We start from the raw sequence: 22,856 nt of genomic DNA, 5'->3' as shown, positions 1-22,856 counted from the left end.
TGCTCTGAGGTATCTGTCTTTGGGTAGCTGGCATTTTCCACAAATGTACGAAGTGGCAGTGCTTATGAATTTTCATGTCTGTGGTCTCACATGATCTGTATAGTAAGTTCTAGCAGGTGATGTGTGTTCTACATACACAAGTAGAAAACAAAGCTAAAAGAATTTGTTCAGGTTAGAGCCAGAATAAAAAAGTTGAAAGAGCAAAACAAAAAAATCCCAAGAATTCTGCGTGATATTTTCTATTGAAATTGCCATGTGTCCTAAATTTCAATGTATCCTAAGAATGGTCGAATCTAAAACAGAATGGTTTGTTTCATCCTTTATCATCCTTTATCCTGTAACTTTTTCCAGTGAATCAAAAATTCTTCATACCTGTTTGTCAATGATGGTACCGAACAACAAGGATGGAGGGTTTTCTTTTTTCTGTCAAGGTCTCAGAATGGATTTTGGTAGGTGCCTGCAACTACCTGTTGTGACATGAAAAGCGAAGTGACAACAATAACTTAACTATAGAATGGTAAGTGGATGATGTGTATGTTTATGGATACTCCTGTTGAGTTGCATTTTGAAAATGTTTGGGGTAAATGCTAATGATTTAGCAATTTAACATGCATCCTCTCAGAGTCTCCAACTGTTACATAAACAATGATGTTCAAAGGCATTTGTTGTTACATTAGATAACTGGTTAAAATAATATATAATGGTTTTATTTACGCTGTGTAAAACTTGAAGCCAAAGAGATTATATAAATGTGTTAATGCCATAAAAAAATTTTTGCATCCCAACTTTATTTTTCATGAACCCTTAAATACAGATACAAGACTACTTCTGATGATAGCTAACTATTCCTCCAGTAGTCAGTGTAAAGTCATGAATGTGTATGGATGACAAGTTCTTATGTAATGTCCCTTGAACGTTTCTGGTACTCTTGATACTTCGTAAATAGGTCACAATACCATACTTATAATACCATCAATTGCTTAATTGCTAACATTAGGGATCCGTTGTTCTGAGTCTTACATTCAGTTAATGGAACCTAAGCCATTTAAAGTGTACACATTTGAAGTGTACCTTCTGAACAAAACAGTTTTAGGTTTATTCATGACTAGTTGCTGTTCATTTTTTTTCATTCCTCAAATCATCACTTTTGTTTTCCTTCCAAGTATTTAAAATCTTGGAGACATTCAGAATCTGATTTATCTGAAGAGAAATTGAGCATTGCATTGGCCTCACCGCAGCTCAGTCCTTTACCATTCACATTAAGTAAAGCTAAAAGCTGAAACAAAAGTGCTCTGGAATACCAGCAGAAATGTCACATGGGTATTGTTTCTTCCTCTCTTTGGCCTTTCCTTGACTAACCCTTAAAGTGAAATAGAAAATGGCAACCCTCTATGTTCTTGCATTTTGCTATCAGAAAACAGTTCATGCCTGTTTGTAAGAACTGTATTTCCTTTGATTTGTAAAACATACCACTTAGTGTGGATCATATGAACATTATAAATGATCCTCATTTGTCTTTATTATGTAAATGTAAAGATAAAAACAATGTTCTGTATAATCCAAGTGGTCTTTTACTTAGAGGATGCAGAAATTGAGTTTTGAGAAAGGACACAAGAACTGTAACTACTTCAGTTCTTTTGTATCATCTTTTCTAAATCACTAGTAAATAAATGAAGAATTACAGCTTATTACCCCTGGAATGATAAGTATTAGCACCAACTGCCATGCGGGTTGAACAGCTGCCTTGACAAGTCTTGGCAATGTAAGAACGACACTAGAAATGCTATTTCAAAAGGGTATTTCAGAGCTAAGTGTTCCTGTTTGAATAGAGAGGAGACCTGTTGTAATAGTGATCACCTTTCTGCTCACTGATTATATTCTTCCCCTGCATTTTGTGAAGTATTAGTATGAGTAAATTTTACTGTACTGAATACGAATATGTGTTAAAGCTGGATATATGTGTTCTCGCCTCAACAGCATTAATATTCCACATATACATTTGATCTATGAAGTGCCCTCAATCAGCTTCAAAATATATGACTCAATAGAATGTTTAAAAAAAAACATTAATGAATGGGCTTGTCAGTGATTGTGTATTAATGTAATATCAATAATTCGATTTTTACTAATGGCTATGTTATGTACTGTATCAATGTAAGAAATCACTGTGAAATATCCTTAAGACTATTCTGAACTGAGTACTAACCTTGGCACTTTTCAGCAGGTGGAGGGTAAGGTCTTACGGTTTCCTTAGCCTGGCTTCCCCCAAAAGTTTGCACCCTCTTAGGGTGGAACAGATGCTGTTAAAAACACAGCACTATGCAGAACAGAACTGTTGACGCAAGAACAGGAAGAAATACTAAGCCATGTGACTGATAAAAAGCTTTTTTTGAATAATAACACTTTGGATCATAGAAGTAGTAAGTAAAGTAATAGGTGCATAGCAAAAACCTCATGTGACCTAATGACAAGAACTGTTTTCCTGTGACATAACAGAAATATCCCAGTATTGCATTTGTTGTACTGTATTTTTGCTACCCACTGTTGGCTCTGTTTGTCATTTTTCTATTGAGGGAGGAAAGGGAGGTATTATTCTGCTGCTGTACATTCTGTAGTCCTCTGTAAAAAGCTGCATTGCAGGAATTATGCAAAGTGAACTTAATCTTATCACTTACAGGGGTGACATGCAAAGAGCTGCAGAACCTCTCCTTGATCATTACATTGAAACCAGTGTAGAATCAATTGTTCCTGTGAAGCTGGTCTCTTAAAGTAGTTGAGAATCATCATACCAAATATGTTTAAGACTCTTATCAGTCTTTAATGCCAAAGGCAAGAGTACAGTTGGTTATTTGGACAAGTTTCAGTGTTATCAAATTGGTAATATTTTTCTTTTTCATGGTTTTGTTGTGTTCATATTTTCATGAATTGCATCATTTTAATGTGTGCAGGAGTTTTCACTGTGCAAATGGGGCCTCTCAGTGACTCAGGCAGTTGTAACAATATTTAAATTATGTGTAAGGTACCATATTTCAGCTGCTGATATGATCATTTATGACTAACCTATTACAATTTGTTAGCACAGAACTGACCTTTTTCTTGTAAGCAAAGGGCACATTTTACAGCTTTCTGAACATGTCTTATCTACTTAGAAGGTTTTACAGAAAAGTAAGATGTAGTGACATTTAGTTTTATTCTAGTTCACTGCCATTAACCTCCTCCTACTGACTTTTAGATAGTTGTGTATAGTGCTTTATCAAGAGAGAGCAAATTAAGCTTCTGTGTTTGAAGCTGAAGCCTCTTAATGTGCTACGTATTACAGAACTGCAATATTTGAATGTTTAATGATATACTATATGTGTTTCTGCCTATGACATATGTTTACACAACTGCTTACAAAACACAGCTTGATCAAGTAAATGTTCCCTTTTTCTCTAGTGCTGAAACATCGTTCTTCTAAATATCTGTTGACTTCCCATGAGGAGTCGTTGCCGATTGGACTACACCTGTGTGCTTACGTGTACACCACGAGCTAGATATAAAAATAGTGTGCATGGTTCTTTTGAATATTCATATTTCACTTGGCTTGCCATTCCATTTCCATTTATGCCATGCCGTGCTATTTAGTATGCTCAGTGCTTTGCTTCGCACCCCATGGATCAGTTCAGCTATGAAGTTAACAAAGTATGGAAGGTTTCTGTGAACACATTTGACTATGCGGGGTTTTTTTTACTTTTTTTCCAGTGTATTTAATGGATTTGGACATAAAAATCTAAGGCATTTCACAGGCTGTTTGATATGTATGGGAAGCACAGTTCAAAATGAGGTTTTCATATCAGTTAATTTAATGTTTGGAGTCTGTCTGATTTACTGAAAGATGGGTAGTTATAGTGTGTGAACAACAAAGGAATCATATCATCCCTCCTCCACCCCTATGGTTAGCCTTCCTTGAATGTGTTCATTAAACTGATAAATGATTTCCAGCAGGGAACATTAGAAATACTCCAGCCAAAGAAAAAATAGTCAGAGCTGCGTAGGAAGCTGTCTCAAACAGACTGGGAGCCACCTCTGTTCTAATTACTGCTTTGGATCGGTATCTTTTCTGGTGTTACTACAGTTTCCAGTACTTGGGAATGTTGATGGATTTTGAAATAATAATAGCAGTACTGGATATGAATTCACTACAAATATGAATCGTTCACTGCCAAATATGTTAGTCCTTAATTATTAGAACTCATTAGCATATTGCTGCATAAGAGTGTTTTGGTTTTAAAATTACTCAAAGAGCTTTCTGCTGAACAACTAATACACGGTGTGCAATGCCATTCACTTGGGGCGAGAGTTTGCAGAGGACTGTCATTTCTTTGAATACCTTTCTGTCCTTTCAGGAAATCTGTCTTGGGAAGTAGGTTGAACTTATTTTTGGACAAGCAAGTTAGTCATGTGAATTTACATTTAAATCCAAGCAGTTAATTTACATGTAAATCCAAGCAGTTAATTAAGCTTCTGTCTCTTTTGCTGTGTGATATGGCACTGATCCTTGGGCCAAATGATGGTGGTTTTATTTATTTGCAAACAGATTTATCCTCATATTGTTTTTTCAGACAGGCTATGTTAAGTGGATCACCATAAATGTCCATACATAGCATGTTTGTTTTTACCCAATGAAGCTTTTAAAGTGAACACATTTACTGGCTGGATTAGAGAATAAATTCATGTTCCTGTTGGAAAAGACAAACCCAGTAAGTAACGGAATAAAAATAAAAGACCCTCAGAACACTAACGGTATAAAAACTCAGAAGCTGTATCATGAAGGCATCATTTTTTGACTCCAAGGAAACAGGGTTTAGTAGTTTCCAAATGGTGTAAATGCAACATCAAGTGAGAAGGAAGACAAAGTTTTATTTATGTACTTGTTAGTAGTTACTGTATTCTTTGCGTCAGATTTTGAGCTCTTTTATTCTAATAGAGATGTAGCATTTCTATTATTATATATTCCATTGGTGGTTCATTATGGACATCTTGTATGGATTAGTTAAAAAGCATTTGGGTACCCGTTGGACCATTGTTTCCAGTCATCTGTGATTGCTGTTAGCCCATCATTTATTGTTACGTTCCAAATTCATTGAGGTCTCTCTTAAAACCTCAAGGGCTTTATTTTTTTGCTCGTGTTAGTAAGCTATTCCTGGAACTTACTGGTTAGAAATTATCTTCTAATTTTTTGACTAAAGTTATTTAGTCAGTTCATAGTCTTTGGCTGTTATGGCAGCATTGTCCTTTAGCTGAGGTAGCTCTTCTCATGCTTCAGTATTTATGAATTACCTGCCGTGTCTATAGACCATAATTATATCTTGGTTTTCATTTACTTGGTTTACCCTGTAGTGGCTGAATGTGTATACTGAAATGCTTCTGTGAGCAGAAGGAAAAAATCCATGTTCTCTTGTTAGTTGTATGTGTAACCCAGTAGACCACAGTTTTTCTTTCCTGCCTAAAAGGATATCCCTTTTTTCTTTTGACTTCAGTCCCATAAATGGCATTTCTATGCAACCTTATGTATTGTCTGTAATGTTCACCTCTCCTGAAACAGCTGTGTGGGTCTGATTGATTCTTCCAAAACTAGATGGAATTAAATCAAGGTCTCTTGACTTTCTAGGTGGGTACGTAAATTGCTAATGTATAGAGTGTCGGTACGGCCACCTTCTGCAGCAGTGAAGGAGCTGATTCTGTGGATGTGTATGGGTAGTGTCTGAGAACGCTCAGTGTTTCTGGGGTTCCAGTGCTGATAACCAATACCTCTGGTCAGAGCATAAGCATCAGACCAAGAGATTCAGAGTAGCTCTGGGGACTCCAGGCTCCTAGGAACCAAAGTGTTGAAAGGGGTCTGCGAGTGATCACTCTAAGTAGATATGTATGACTTTTTTTCGAGTTAGCAGTTGTGTAGGCATCTGAGTGCTACAGCAACTAAATACACATATGTACTGTGCCTGCTTGATTATCACACACAAAAAAATCATTGTTAAGTCTGGGGATAAGGGTTCTGTTTTATGAATAATCCTGAAAATTTCAGGAGAATCCCTTTTCTGAATTGTGGTGAAATAATCTTTTCAGTTTTTTGCTCATTGGCTGGTTAATTTGTTGGATTTGGGTTTTTTGTTTTTTTTTGTTTTTTTTTTCCTAGGGGGGACTAAAATAAGTTTTTGTTAGTCTCAGTGCTGGTTTAGATATTTCTCCAGTGGTTATTTTGTTTTTATGATGTGGGAGATTTAGGTCATGAAAGATAAAGAAGCAGCACAAAGAAGCAGCTAGTTAGAATACCTATTTGGAACATGGAAGCAGAGTTTTTTGGCTTGGCAGGCCAAAAGCAAAGATATGAAACGATCCCAGAGGAATGAATGGGCAGGTGAATGACTTTTATTCCTAGTTTGACCAGAACTTCTGTTGCGGAATAGAGAAGTCTTTTCCACTGGGAAACACGTTTCTCAAAGACTAGGCCAGTTTTAGAAGTTGTCATTTTCAGGCTTGTTACTAGAATAGGGCATTTTCATGCCTATCAGTGAGGCAGGTGAATAAATTGAAACTTTATTGTACTGCAGAGCTGTTGGCTTTATTGTATCAGTGCAGATATCCTTCAGGGAGGCAAGCATTTAGGCTCCCACTTAAATGGTTACAGTTGTATCAAGAATGAAAAAGAGAAAATTGTTTTTAGAATCTGGAAATTCTGATGTTTGGATAACACTGAAATAATTGAAGTGTTAATTTACCTGAAAGATTGGCATCAAGGAGTGTGGTACACTACATGTGTGCCCATAGTAAAATTGAAGAATTGTTGAAAAATGCGGCAGAAAGTGCAGCAGCCTGTACCTTACTGGCCGAGCTAACATTACAGCCATTGCTCAGATCAATTTCTAGCATATAAGCTACTTGGCATTTTTTGCATTTCCTCAGCCTGTTACCTTTTTCTAATTTAAGACATCTAAATAGATTCAAACATAGCAACCGTCTTTGTTCTTTGTAGAAAGGAAGTAGCAGTTAGCATTTGTTGTTTTCTTATAATACCTCTTCAAGCACGTGAACATAGGCATGATGGCAAACAGGATTTACGCAGAAAAACAAAGGACCTAGTTGAGAAAGAAAAATAAGGTGGGCTGCTGATTCTGGTGCAGTTGGAAGTAGTAAAGAGTTGGTAAACAGTCTTCCAGAAGAAACAGTAGCGGTTACAGCTTCTTTTATTCACGTCACCTTTAAATATATAACTACATTTTCTTGTATTGGGTTTAAGATATGCATTTATCTGCCATTCTAGTGTCCTCATCCCTCATTCAAGCACACATGCATTAGGGGTCATCATGCATTCATCATGGTAATCTCTTTACCTGTAAGCTAACTTTTGACTTATGCATAGTTCAGTCATTTTGCTCCCAAATATTCCTTTATACATGTTTACTTTTATTTGCGAGCACATAGCACTGAAATGAAAATTTTCTTTTCTGTCATATTATTAGGACAGCAGCCAGCTAGCTATATAGGTCTTTTTCATAACTAAGCCTCAAGATGCCCTGTCTTTAAGGTAAAAGTTATATATATGTGTGCAGAATATGTGCCTCTGTCATCTGAATGAGTATTTTATAGAGTACTTTTAATATTCTGAACTATCACCCACTGACCACACATCTGTGTAAATAAAGTGCTAGTCTAGTTGACCCCTAAGTCTGAGAAAAGGTTTTGCAGCTGTGGCTGGGCAGGTGCATCCTTTCCAGTAGGACACATGCTGGAATACAGTGTGTAGAGGTCGTGCGTGTGAAGACGGAAATTTTTTTCCACACAGAATCCTGAAAGCTGTTGTCATCATAGTAGACATTTTGTAGAGTTCAATTTTTTTTTTTTTGCTCTTCCATTGTGGAAAAAAGCGTCATACACACACAGACATGCACACCCTTCCGCCGGCTGTCTTTGGGGTTGAGGGAAGGAGTCCAGATGACTCCAGAGGATACTGAATCAGGGCCTAGGTGTTTTGCATACTATTAATTAAAAGCTGATCATAATCAAAATCTGTAAGCTCCTACAGCCCAGAGTGTTTAAAAGGGAAGAGGGGGAAGGGTGAGAGATTCACCATCACCTATTTTATAGTTTGTTAATGCAAATCTAAAGAGACGCTAGTGAGCTTCTTTGCAATCCAGATATGAGACTAAGAAGGGCTTATTAAACCTTAAAATCACCAAAAGTTGGCCATCTGATTTTAAGTGAGATGCAGTGTTTTTATGAGTGTCCTCTTAGCCTCAGCCTCTGTCTTGAACTATTCTGAGGAAGTTGCCCACAGCTTCAACGCAAGTGCATCAGCCTCCCCATTGCATCAGAAAGTACTAGTTCAGTGTCTTGTAGCTTTACAATACCACTTCCTTAAGTGTTATTTTTTGAGGAAAAACACTGAGTTTTTTACAGGGTTGTGAAGCTTTTTTCCTATAGTGCAGGTGGAACTTAAAAGATCCAAAATCCAAGCTATTTTGTTCAGCATCCCTCCCAGAAACTGCTTTTAAGCTAGAGTTTTAATTTCTTATCCTGAGCAACCTGCATGAAGCATGCTTAAGAACAGACCCCCCGCTAGTGCTGTGTTAGGCACTGCCTGACTAGAAAGCCGAGCAGATTGGGGTCAGTGAAAAACAGCAAAACCTGTAGATTGTTAAGGCCCCATCCTTGCAGATACTCAAAACCCAGCTGAACACCATCTTGATCAGCCTGCTCTAGCTGACTGTGCTTGAGCAGAGGGGTTGGACTAGATGACCTCCGGAGGTCCCTTCTAACTTCTGTTACTCTGTAATCCTACTGTGGAGTCTGGGTAGACTCCTTGGTGCCAGTGTATTAATTGAGATGCTGTTCCTTTTCAGTTTCTCTTAAATCATTAATGATGGTACTGCTTACCCTAGTCAGAATTGAAAATCTCTCCAGATGATTGCTTCATCTTCCACACACTATGCATTTCATTGTTTTTGTGACAGTGTCTACACAATGGAAATTTCCCTTTTGTGGTAAATAAACACCAGCCAAGCAAGATCACTTAAAAAGAATCAGGTCCTATGAGAAAATGAACATTGTCTAAAAATATGGAGGCACATCAGCAACATAAGATTGATTTGTTGCTAGATTTCTAACTCTTTTTCTTGTTTCAAGCATGAGCTGAAGAAGGAAAAGATTTTATTGAGGATATGAAAAATAGAATAAAACAGATGCAAGATACTCTCGGCTGAAGAAGTGCCTCAAGCATTACACACACAGTTGTAAGAATGGTGCCTGAAGCTGGAAAAATTCAATGCTTGTATTTAATAATTACAGCGATCTTGTTGATTATTTATGCTCCTCTTTGAAGTATTTTCTATAATGCTTTTTGTTAGATTCTGTTTTACAGATGAGTTTTTATGGAGTGGTATGTGCTGATAGGCCAGCTATGGCTATATTAAGGTGTTTAGTTGGAGGCACCAAAGGAATGTAGTGTATCATTTTATAATCTTTAGCTTCAGTGGGGATATACTATAATCGTCAGAATTCCTTGTCCCATATAGGTATGGTTAGAAGGTTGTATAAAATAAGTTCAAGTACAACAAAAATTCTGCCCCAGTGCCCTACATATTGAAGATTACCATAGCCTTCTGAAAAGTCACTTTTGGTAAGAATATGTCAGCCTGTAAAAAGTATGAACGAGATTTGAAGGAGAGGTGGGGTCTTTTTTCCTTTGTGTTTCTTCCCCCCCCCCCCTTGGTAGATTTAACAGTCTTGAAAATCTAGAAAGTCTGCTTCATATCATGGTTAAAAGTATCTCCTTTCTCTTTTTTCTGAACAATATTACAAAGTGTAGTGGGCCTTCAGATGCTGTCAGTCATCTAACCTTGATTTCAGATGTGCAGTGTAATTAAAGGAGGATTCTTAAAACAGCCAGGGAAGCTTAGAGTTAATGCTATATCTATAAAATTGCTGACATTTTTTTCTTGAATGTTGTTACTGCAGAAAGCTTTAGGAGTTATCTGAACTGATGTTGTTTTCAAAAGCAGAATGTGCCCTTTAAAACAAATCAAGGGCATGTCTGAACTCTTAAATTTTTTTTTGAGTTATTACTGTTAGAAAAGAGGTCAGATTAACTGGAAGATGTCTCCACTGGAGTTCTGAAACCTTGGTTAGCTTCCTCTCTCACTTCAGACCTGCTTTAGAATAGTGATATACAAAGAAATGAAAGGGATCTCAGATGGATTTTTTTGCCTTTTATATATACATTTATATATATATATTTTATATATATATATATTTTATATATATATATGAATGACAGGACCTTTTCTGGGAAAAAGCCTACACATGTGCCGGAAGTCACACTATATCCATAAACAACTCTGCAAATGGAAAATTTAAATGAATTACCATGTGTTCTTTAATTTCCAGTCTGAATGAGGCGAAGATTGTATTTAATGTCAGTTATACTTGAATATTTAAGTTAAAATGTTTACTGTAATTAAACACTCATCCCTTTTTCTCTTGTGCTGCAAATGAGCTATGAGAGCTGTGATAAAATATTCATTAATAATTAAGTTACAGAGCTAAAGAAAGAATAGCTTTGGGAAAACTGAGCAGTTAATCTCTTTGCAATAATAGATCATAAGTGTGATTTTAAATATTGTCTCTGAAGGTTGTGTGTCCATAACAAAGACCCAACAGAGGCAGAGGCACAAATTTGGAAGACGCCGAGGACCTGGCTTTTTCCATCCCTATAGTTATCCCCTCTTCTCCTTTCCAGAACATCAGGGACAACTGTTACCTTCTTTGCTTTCATGAGCAGCAGCTACCTCTTTAGTAAGGTGGACAAATTTCGAATGAAAACAGAAAGGTAGTAGAGCATGTATTCAGCCTGCCACAGCGCTCGATACATGCAGGGGCACAGAAGGGACTTGGGTATCTGAAGTATAATGAAGTATAATTAAATCAAAATTGCTCATAGTGAAAACTAACTGTTATTGTTGGTATCATACATTGATAACCAACACAAATTCTAAGGCTTTGCACGTTAATGTATTTTCTTTATACATGTTACTATGATCTTATAATACTATAATTTTCATACATTTGAAATAAAACACCTTCTTGAAGTCTGCTTTGAAACCATAGAAGTAAGGCTGGGGAGTCTTGTATTTTGTTTCATAGCAAACCAGTTATTTCTCTTTTATCTAACTGCTGAAATGTATGTTAAGGGAGGGACACAGAAAAGGATTGTGTTGCCTTGAAAGTTTTGGACTTAGGTTTATGTTCTGAAATATCTAATAGTGCATTAATATAAGTAACTGTCATTCTCTGTGTGCCAATATAGCAGGTATACTATCGAGATGCGTTGTGATTCTAACATTAACAACCACCCAAAAGACAGGATGATCAAGTGTTTCTCAGAAAGCATATGCAATTAGGGTCAAGATGAATGTGGGCAGGCTGCATCGACAGGCGTTCCAGGCAGCCGGTGACCTGAGGCAGGCGTCCATTGTGTCCCTTAGAGCGCCCAGCTCTGCACCTCCGTGGTTTCGATGGCAGTAACGTGGCTTCTGCTATGCTCCAGGGTGTCCTCCTCTACCAGTGGGGATCCTGAGGCAGAACAAGATTTTTCACGCACACACACACGTGTGCACATATGCACCCATACACCCCCCAGTGCAGGTCATGGAGGCTAAAGAAGGCGGGATGTTGTTGTAGGACCCCGTATGACCCTGTTGTTGTCTGCTCTCACTATTCCTTGAGTGTCTGGGCCTGGGCCTTAGCTATTTTGCCTTCCCCTGCTGCCAGAGAGCAATCAGGTCACAGGAGATGCATTCTGGCCATGGCATAGGGCTAGAACCGATGACTGATATCTGGTGAGCAGTCCTGTTCAGAGCTTGACTTCTCCCGTCTCTCACAGGAGATTGTGTTTTGGTGTTAAAGGGTGAGTCCATAGCAAGCAAAATAAATTACAGACAGCACAAGATGCAAGTGAGCATCTTTAGCCTGTGTAGAAGAATTGGTCATGGTCACAAGAGAGAATTGAAAATGATTAGAAGTCAATCAGAGCAGATTTTCAGACTGTTATTTGAGCAAAGATGAGGAAAAAACCCATAAGGTTGGCTGTAGGTTTGAGTGTCAAGGCCGAGAGCCATTGAAGTCAGAATTAAAACCTACATTGAAGACGGGCAATTTGAACTAAAACAGGCAATTAGCGCTCTCTACTTAATTACTGTAACTGGCAATTTCAGAGAAGCAAATATTGCTTCCTAGCATGGTTATATGATAGTCTACCTAAAGATAAGTAAGATTACAATAAAATCTGGGATTTATTGAATGTAAAATTCTGACTCCGTGGTACACCTGAAGTAGCTTAAAACCAAGCAGAATAGGAAGAATCACTTACTGGTAACCTATTAGAATTATTACATATGACCCCTATGCTTAGTCAAGACTTCAGTAACCATTTCTAAACCAAAGACATGTTGTGCTGTACTTGAAACTCATCTTGTCTTTCACATGGCACAGGGCAAGAGAGTTTACTATAGTGAGTAAATGTCATGCTTACAGTGTCTAATACAGACATAGTTACCATGACAGGTACCTAGTTTGTATTCACCAAGAATTTCAAAATTTCAGTGTAATATGAAGCAGCAAGCATCTTCATCTGTAATTGGTTCTCGTATGCATTTAATGGCTTCGATCTTTGAAAATCAGAATTTAAGCTTGATCTTGTTTATAGAAATTAGTGAAGAAAAGGTCCATATAGTGTCAGGTATGATTCTTTTGCCAGTGTGTCTTGAAGGTGTCTCTTCTCTGCAAACTGCTACTGTATGTTAATTTTATATCTAATAACATAAGGGATAGTAAAGATTAAGAGGAACAAGGATTATCTGACTAGGGAGCCTTGCTTTGTATCAGAAAAATAAATCCTTTTCCCTAGGGCAGTTCAGAAATTTTTCAGTGAAGTCTTTTGTTTTGGAAAATGTTGGTTTTGTTGAGTTTGTTTATACGCACACACGCACTCACATGCACTTATGTATATATAAAATATGTGCATATATCAAATATATAAATGTTTGTATGTATATATAAAATATATGGCTGTAGACACAGCTGTTCCATAATTTCCATTGTAACACCTCTTCACATAAATAGTAGTCCTACCTACTTCAGTAGATTTATTTTTCTAACTTACCAGCAGTTGTCAAAGATAGAAAATAGAGGCTTTTTCTGGATATGGTTACTATTCAGGGTAATGCTAATTCTAATAAATTGTTCTGTTGATGGAAGGGCTTGTAAATGAAAGGCTATTAACCATGTATGATAGCTTTGACACTTTGCCTGGTAGATCATCTGCTTTTTAAAATCTTCCTTTCACTATCCATGAAGAAAAATTCTGTTTTTGTTGTGGTTTCTAAAGTGTTTACCTTGTTTTTATGCCATGTTGTTAGAACATTTTTTACTTAGTACAGGCAAATGCTTCATTCCATGTTTCTGTTTTTTTTTTCCTGTGTGGACATCTTCGTTAAAATGTGCAATACAATGGAATGTCAGCTAACTTGGCAAGTTCATATATAGTGTTAGAAATATGTATGGAAGATAATTAAAGGTCTCTTAAGTACAAAATGCTACATGTAATCTTAGGAAATTTAATGATTATAATTGCTAGAAGAATTCACAAAGACAAGTTTTATGTTTATTCCTTTGAACAAAGGCTATGTAATTTTTTTAACTACATGTGAAGAAATGTCCTTAAGAACAGTAAAAGAATATAATTTGGCACTCTTACTAATGCTATTTCAAAAAATCGACAGGAAAAAAAAAAAGAAATTCAGTAGCTTTTCTTTTTTAAGGAATCTGGCAATATTTTGTTGATTTATTCCTAATAAAAAGAAAAGTGACATTTTAAAAATTGATGGACAGACCAGTTTTCAAGTATTCCTTGGGCTCACCTAAATTTATTTTTTGATAGACTTTCTAATTAATGTTTTTAATCAGTCATTGTCTTATATATTCATTGCAGTAGCTTGCAAAGGAAGACAAAAGAATTAGGACTGAAGTTCCAAAAAGCAAACGGCCATTTGCGTCTGTCATCCAAATATTTTTTCTAAAGTATTTTTGTTAAATGTGCACAAACAGAAAATAAGTAGTTTGTTTTTAAGATCCCCAGATAATTCTAAGCTCAGCAGTTTTCACTGTCACTAATTTGGTGAGCATCCTGATGCTTAATAGGGATCTGGATATGGTACCTGACTAATGTACTTAGTGAAGATCTACCAAGTGTATATTTTAAGAACCACTTCCATTGTTTTACCTTGTTTTACTTTTTAATGAATTGAATGGATCCAAATTATAATAAATGACAAATAATTACAACAACCTGTTAGACTTCTAATGTTATATTATCGCACTCATTATGAAGACGTAGGGAATCCAGAGGAAAAAAGCTAGTGAACAATAGCAGATAGCTGATGTTTTCATTTCTACTGTGATACAGTAGAAGGAAGTCATATAAAGAAATGCTTAAGGATCTTCAAAACTAACAAAATATAATTTTTTTATATGAACAGGTTACATTATTATTGGAAATTGAGTGTTTGTAGGTGGAAGGAAGCTGTCCAGTGGAAGGCTTTCTCAGGCTAAGGTTATGTTTTAAGTGTTAGCATATGTTGGTACATAATTCTTTGAGAAGCCTGTTAGTGCTGCTGGAAACTGCTCATAGCTGATAAAAAAAAAAAAAAAAAAAAAAAAGAATAAAGAATTTATTTTAAATTCTGTGTAAAGCAAAAAGCATCACAGATTGGCTTCTATACTCGTATTTGTACTGAGTATTTCTGGAAGTCCTACTAGGAGGCACAATATTAATTCTTCTTTCTAGGTAATCATATCTCATATTAGTCAAACAGATCTTGTCAGTTTAAATTGGTTTCAGTATAACTTTTTTGGAAATTACTGGAAATGGTGTCATTAAAGACTACTTAATATAAAAGTTCTGTAAGTAGTTAACATAGATGAATGTGACAACATGGAAAAATATGAATTATGTTCCTTTGGAGAGAAGTTGTTTCACTAGTACTAAAGCATATCACATAGTTGAGAGAAAATACAGCTTCTAATAGAGAGGGGTGTTGGTCCACGAAGAGGATGCCTGAGCCATGTGGTAATAAACACAATAAACAGCAAATTCATTTTGAAGTTGGAACATAGTAGTTTAAATGTAAGAAATTTGTGCGGCAAGATGTAAGTGGATGAAAGAGCACATTTAATTTTAGTTTCTTTAGTTTCTAATCTTATCTAAAAGGTTGCTAGGCTTCCAATCTGTATTTATAGCTTGTGGTTCTGGTTGCCTTCCACTACAAGAGATGGCATAAATTCAGAATCTTTCTGAAGCTAATTTAGATACTGAATAATTACAATTAGACATCTAACGGGGGCATTTTTGGATAAAGTATTATAAATTCTTTAGTCTTTTCAGACCTGTTAAGTGTAGTCAGTTACACAGTACCTTTAAATTTTGGTACTGTGCGAATTTTGGTATTGTGCAGCTGAAACATTAGGTCTTCTAGAGGAGTGCACTCCTCTTGTTTAAAAAAAAAAAAAATAAAAGCCCCTCATCCCAAGTCTCTGAACTCCTGAATTTTTTCCTTTCACAGACTGGTAACATTGCTGCACTCTTGGTAACTGTAATATGACTTTATATATAAATATTTATGGACTATTTTCCTCTCTAAGAGTATCTTTATATCTTGTAAGATAGAAGGTCTAAACACTGGAGGATACCATAATTGCCTTAGGTTGCCCCTGCAGCTCTTTCTGACAATCAGCAGGGACATTATCTAAAATGTCTTTTCAAGTTGTAATAGAAAAAGGAAATACTTTGAATTTGTATTTGTCTTTTTTTGAATGTGCAAGCGTGAATGAGAAAGTCTTCTTGGGAATTAGTAGAAAATCAGGGCGCCAAGCTTTATGAAAGCAGCTGTGAAAAATTGCAAGAGTAGAAGGATTTGCTGTGAAGGCTAAATAGAGTAAGGCCATGTGAAGGCACTGATGATATATGTGAGCTATCTAGGTTCCCATTATAAGTAACAGTGATGTGTAAAGTATATACAACGTGACAGGAAACACCGTGAATATTACAATTTTTAGTCCTGTTCTACTTGAAAATTTCTCGTTTCTTGAAGAGGTGGAAGTATGTAACAGGTGATCTGTGAGCTAGAGAAATAATGGCTAGAGATTTACCAGTTCTCTAAGAATACAGTAAGGGAAGATTCTCTATGATTAAAAGTTTGTCCAATCTAATGTTAACTTAACTTGTAGACATCTGTAATCTTCTCCACTGTGCAACAGAAAGAGTTGGGATTCATGCATCACCGTGTGGTTAAAACATCAATTCCCTCTTCTAAAAGATGGTGTCACCTGAGGACCTGTTGTATTGGTGATGAAAGCAGAATCCGTGCTCTTCCAGAGGAGGAGCAGCCTCTCCTTGGGTGCAGTGGAATATTTGGCTTGAAACAGCTGTATGGGTTAAAGATATTACTGCCTTTTCCAAGTTTTTGTGGCAAGGGCTGAGGCACTTCAAAAGATTGCCCAAGCATTTCTAATCTGTACGCACAAGTATACCGAGTGTTCAGAAGGGGTGGATAACTGTCATAATGGTAGCTTGGATTTAGGGGAATTTTAACAGCTAGGAGCAGAAATTCTTTTCATCTGCTCTAACTACAGCCAGAACAACTTATGTGATAAGGCCCTGTTTAAGTAACCTCAGGTCTGTGTGCATACTGCAGTTAAAGTCAAAGTTTTTGTTAGGAAGTATTCATTAGCCTGGCAGAGAAGATAGTTATCCTGCATCATGGCACTCGTAAAGCATAAAGAGATCCCGGACTTGTTCATGCCAGAGTTCTAGCGCTGTTCTGATTACAAAATGATATATTTGGTTTTCTCACAAAAGTGAAGATGGAAAAAGAAGCTCTGAAGCAAAGAACAATTTGCACTTTGAAGTTTCGTAAGATGACGGGCTACTTTTTAGAGTATGTCAATTATTTGGCACATTTCCCCATAATGGCAGGAAATCATATCTATTTTAAGCCTGCCTAAGTTGTCTTTGTTTTCACTTTTTGCATCCTGTTCAAATTCCCAGACAAGTGACTGCCTTTGTTTGAGCTCTCAGTAAAATTCCTTCTCTGCTTGACTGTTCTCTGCCAGACGGTGCTAACGAGAAGCCTTCCAAGCCGCATCTTAGGTGGAATAAGCTGTAATAGCCTGAAAGAGGACTTTTTGTTACGAGTCCTCTGAACCCCAGAGATGTGAGTTGTCTTTTCCTGATAGCATGCGCTCCTCTGAACCCCAAAGATGTTGAGTTTTCTTTTCCTCAAAGAATACAGTCACAAAGCAGAGGGGGGGAAAAAATCTTTTAAGGGAGAAATTCCTTTTTTAGTCCTTTGAGTGCCTGGGAAAGGAAGCAATAGAAAGTAACATGCCAATCCTAGAAGTGTAGTGTGCAGTTGAATGCTTTCTAAAAAGAAAGGATGGAGTTAATCCATTAGCTCTACTTTTACTGTAACCCAACCTCTGACAACTCTGATACTGCCAGTTACCTGCAGTTCTGTTCCTAGTGTGGCAGCACTGAGAGGTCTTGTGCTCTTTAAAACAAGGGGTGGAGGATGAGGGGCAAAGGGGAGCCTTACTGCTTGTATACCATGTCTGCACGCGTACCTGGCACCAGATCATAATCATATAAAAAAATTATTTGATTCCCTTGATATACATGTAATTTAGGAGCAAGTTAGACATAGGTGAATGATGGCATTTTCCCTTTATGTGCATTCTTTGTAAATACTTGGTAGGGAAGCTGGGTGGCAGTATGGGGGTGCTATTAAGGCTTAAGATCCCACATTCTGTTTCTTGCTTGTTCTGCTTCCTCTGTGTTTTGCAGTCATTTTCTGTTTGCCTCACAGGAGCTAAGAAACTGAGGATAAAATGGAAAGCAGTTTTATTTTGAAATGCATTTATAGGTAAAGCTAACTTCCATAGTATTCAGTGAAGGAAAACTAAATAGAATGAGGCTTAAAAAGGTTGCTGTGCAGGTGATAATTTGATTTTCTTGTTCAGTATTTAATTCAGTTAACTGAAATTAATAGTTCCTCCACAAACTACTTTAAGCAGTCTGAAAGCAGCATGTGACTGTGAATAGAGCTATATATAACTTTCAAATTCTGCTTTCTAGATCTTGCTTTAAGTTTAAATAGCTCAGTATATGCAGACTCCCATCATTTGCTGTCAGTGCTGCTTGGCGTGTATCCCAGACTGGGAGCAATGGAGGTCAATAGTTGAAGGGGGTTTCCGTTCAGATGAAAGCATCTTGGGTCAATAGTGAAATGCAACAGAACAAGTCCTGCCAAGTTTGCCTGGACTGATGGGGAATTTAGAGTGAAAAATCTCCAAGACTGAGGCTTAGAAGCAGGTCTTAAAGGGCACAGAACCTGACAAATCCACGGACACTTAGAGGTAGGACAAGTAGGTAGAGGGAACCAGCCAACACAGCTTTCTACATTTCTCAGATGTGAGAATCATCACAGGAAAATGCATCAATTTTGCTGGATCAAGGAATAAATGTAATTTTTTTAATGAATCTGGATGTGTTTGTGTTCAGAGAGCCCATTCGTTTGAAGGAGGAGGACCTTTGGGGGGGCGGTGACGCTGAGCTGAGCTCTGTAGCCTCTTTCAGCTCCGCAGAATGCTGCATGTTGGGCACACGTCATCAGTTCCTACATACGTGTAAGACAGAGGTGTTGCAATAGCATAAGAAAGGGAACTATGTAAACCATGAATGTACTATATGGAATTTAACTGGTCTGGGTAAATGGCAAAGAGCCTACATGCCCAAGGAGTGTATCGGAGTGGCTAGAAAAGCCTAGAAGCACACAACCAGGGTATGTGGCCGTTTGATAAGGGTCATGCTGGAGTCGTGCAGAGGTAGCTGTGGAACCGTGTGAAAACTGGCTTGAGATGAACAATCAGCTGTGTAACATCTTTCACATCATCCGAAGAAGCAAGACCTAGTCATTAGCTTGCTGCTGTTGTGCCAGCCAGCCAATTTATTGCTAAATGCTTGTCTGTAGAGAAAAATTTGCTTTTTCTAGGAGCTCTCAATGGTACTGACATTTACTCAGAGTAAATCTAGCACAGGTTGGCTCAGAACAGTACAGCTTGACAGACATGACATTTACTGCTGCCATACTTTAACCAATATTGTGATGATAAGGTCTTGGATATCCAATGGAATTGGTGAAATACAATTTTAAATCTAATGGATAGTCTATTTACCTTTTCACTAAGCCCTAAGAAGAAATAAATTAAAGATCTTTTGTTACTCCTTGGTATACACTGAGAAAACCTCATGAATTAAATTTTACCCTTATTTCCATTGTCTCTAGACATTAAAAGTACAAGTTAGGTTTTCCTTTCCTTTTTTGGAGTTTGTAGATCTGTTTGCCTTAGCCTTGCTAAACTGTAGATTATACATGATCTTTAAATATTATATGATTATTATGAAAAGGAAAAGGTATTTATTCATATTCAGTGCCATCCATAAAAACCAAGAGAGCTTTTTAAGTCATAAGCGACCTTCTGTAGTTTTCCAGACTTCTTGAAAAATTCAGTTTGAATTATAGTTCTGTCTAGTTTTTTCTCCTCATACAGTTCAGTTCTATGTTTTCTGCTAAGTTTAATATAATAAATGAAACAACACTTAATGCACATCAAAGGCATAATACTTCATAGCTGTGCATCACACAAATTCTGTGGCTTTTTTTTCCCTGTAAGATACAAGGAAATTAATTAAAAGAAACTAAGGTAGGCAAACAGGTGCGGTACTCCTTAAAAAACAGAACTGTTGGAAGTCTGTTGGTAGTAAGGATTTGTATTTTTTTAGAAAATGCTCTTTTCCCACCTCTTGGTCTTTTAGTGATAGTGCAGTAAAGTGTTGGGACTCTTCACAGTTGGATTTTTGTCACCCTGTGCCCATAGCAGATGCTTCGCCCCCCACACACACCCATTTTTCTTCTGAGGTGAAATCAGTGACACAGGCTGGAATTTGTGAAGCAGATTGCAGTAGAACAACAAGCTGTGCTGGTCCATGGTTCCTTTGGTTTGTGAAACCAGCTCTAGTAGCATAACTCCTCGGTTGTTTGGAATCTTGTTCACAGCCTGGAAGAAGTTACTCTGTGAAGACCAAAACAGATGAAGCCAGGTTTCGTGGTTGTTCAGGGTATTCGTAAGGATTCACTCATGCAGATTTTCTAGTTCCTGAGAATGCCCGACCAAAGCCTGCAGCCTGCCTCTCCACCAGGTGATTAAAGGAACGCCTAGAGGGAGTCTTCCCCTTTCAGTTTGCATGAAGCTTCTGGGACTTTTGAGGCTTCCATTCCCTGGACAAACTTTTTGGAAAAAAGCTAATGGATTTGAAGTGGACAAGACGTACAGACTCATATATATGTGCCTACAGCAATTTTTCAGTACTACCTTTTTTCCTTTTTTATTAATTTCTTTACTGTATTTTTCCTTCCTATATATAAACTCCTCTTGAAGGCACATGCGTATAATAAGTATGCAATTAGTAAGTATTTTGGGTTTTTTTTCATTGTGTAATAAATTTCTCCAGCCCCATGCTTGCTTCTAGGGCGATGACCACAGTGCGCATGCATCCTTGTTTTTGTTATGTCACAAGGAGTTTGTCTCCTTGACTGGTGAATGTACGTGAGTAAATGTGTGTACGCAATGCTGCCCAATTGATAGGAGCAGGAGCCAAGGGAGCCCTGGTATCAGGAAACTCACACCGGTGGCCAGTATCGAGGAGTAACAGCTAAAAGGAAAGATGGTCTCCTTTGTTCTTCCTAGCTTACAATACCTTGTTTAGTAATAAATCTCATGTATTAATTAACTACTATTTTATTTTCTCTTGTCTTAGCCTTTTTTTTCCTCCCTTCTCCTCCTCTCTCCCCTCTCCTCTTCTTTTTTAGCCCAGTTTAGAGAAGATAGATTGAATATTTGATGAGATCTTTGTCCTTTCTTCCAAATAAATTTTCCAGTCAGCTCACAAAAGATTTCTATTTGTTACTACCTCTTAATACAAATGGTACTCTATTTTAAATATGAATGCCTGCCAAACTGGAGTAGGTTGCCACAGTTCTCCACAGCATTTCTAGGCTTCTCAGAACTCTTGACTCAATTTCCTGGTGTTATTTGATTCCTCCTTCTCTGGAACGGACCTACGGGCTGTCTCTGAAGTACTTGTTTCACACTGCCTTCTAATCCTACCCAGACATTTTAACTTCTCTAAAAGCCAGTTTATCAGTACTAAGTAAAATGGGTCCTGACTCGCTTGCCTGGGGTATGGTAGCCTCCACTGCAACCCCATGTTCTGAAAGCTCTACCACGCTCTGGGTGACTATTAGGATGATCAGATTTTGTCCACTGTCAATTCTCTGGTTTTTTGGAGGAAAATATTGGGGTATTCTCACACTTATTCCACATGGATCAGCCCAGAATCACAAACCTTGTTTTTCTCCCCCTCCCTCAAAATACTATTGTTGAAGTTAATTTCTAGGGAGCTCTTGCTTAGTTTTTAGCTTTTAGTGTCAGTGGTTTCTAGTATGAAGTGTGTAAGTTAGAGCTTTAAGGTATATCATGCAGCACCAAGGACTTGTTGCCATAAAAGTCCAAAAAAGTGCATAAGTATCTAAGCAAAAGATATGTATTTTCTTTATAGTAAGTCATTTAATAAAAGAAGCACAAAAAGCTGTATTTTCATATAACTAATACAAGTGTGCATGGACAGCTTCCAGATCAAACCGAGAGTTGCTGAATTTTAGATGTGTTGCAGGTCTTGCATTTTTATACTGTAACTGGTTCATAGTGGGTTGGACATGCGTTGCTAAGAGGTAATTATAAAAGCAGTGCCTCATGTAGCTACCCCAACTTTATTCTTGCATTTATTGTTATATTCATGAAAACAGAAATTATCTTCAAGCAGGCCTGTTTATTGTAGTCCCAGTTTTGATGCAATATTTGAGAAACTTCAATGTATTCCATAAATTAATTAACTTTTAAGATAAAGTTATTTTTAGGTGTAACTCCCACTACAAGTTTGGTGCAATGTTTGTGCTTTTTTAAAGACTGCATATTGAAATGAAGTAAGGGTTTGATTTATTTATTTTGGTGGTGCTGGGAGATTGAAACATGAACCAAAGACACCATTTAGAGACTTAATATTTAAACAATCTTCCTTACCAAAACACATTAAGAATTTTTAAATTAGATGAAATTGTCAGACTCCTACAGTTGTAAGGATTAATGTGGTACTGCATGCAAAAGAGTTCTTACCAAGCTAGTAATTAAGGTTTGATGTGCAAAAAAAGTGAGAATATTTTTACATATATTTTACATAATCCTAACAAAGACTAGAAAATGGTTGAAGTATTTCTGTGCTTAATTTGCTGTGTTGCTATGATCACATCATGTTACTTTTGAAACTTAACAGACCATCTCGTTTGCATCTTTCATCTTACGTATTTTGTTTTGTATTGCAGTAAATGAGTTACCCTTTCCATTACAACAGCAGAGTAAATAAGCTTCTGAGAACAGTACTGTAGAGTATATTCTCTTCATTCCTATACTAAATATTTTTGTCAGAAGAAGCTTGATTATGGATGCATGCTAGTACCAAGCTAGCAGGGTTTGCCTGCAGCTTCTAACCCAGTAGCAATTGGGAAAGGCTGAAGTGGGCTTTAATGACCCTGTTTATTAGAGGATATTTATCCCGTTGACACTAAAGGGGGAGGTCAAGATTGCTTTTGAAA

At 37.1% G+C, this 22,856-nt stretch overlaps 1 long non-coding RNA gene across 3 annotated transcripts in view; it reads left to right on the top strand.

Annotated features, from left to right (window-relative positions):
- The window catches only part of LOC135329557 (uncharacterized), a 403,599-nt gene that overhangs the window by 17,504 nt on the left and 363,239 nt on the right, over positions 1-22,856 (top strand). The window contains exon 2 of one of the 3 annotated variants that reach the window (XR_010391055.1): positions 432-517. The exons of the other annotated variants lie outside the window; for them this stretch is intronic. This is a non-coding gene — a long non-coding RNA (uncharacterized LOC135329557). The remainder of the gene's footprint in view (positions 1-431; positions 518-22,856) is intronic. 3 annotated transcript variants of the gene reach the window in all.

This window comes from Dromaius novaehollandiae, chromosome 11, assembly GCF_036370855.1.
Source record: "Dromaius novaehollandiae isolate bDroNov1 chromosome 11, bDroNov1.hap1, whole genome shotgun sequence".
Lineage (NCBI taxonomy): Eukaryota > Metazoa > Chordata > Aves > Casuariiformes > Dromaiidae > Dromaius > Dromaius novaehollandiae.
The sequence above is the reverse complement of the archived record's forward strand: the minus strand, read 5'-3'. Positions and strand labels throughout refer to the sequence as shown.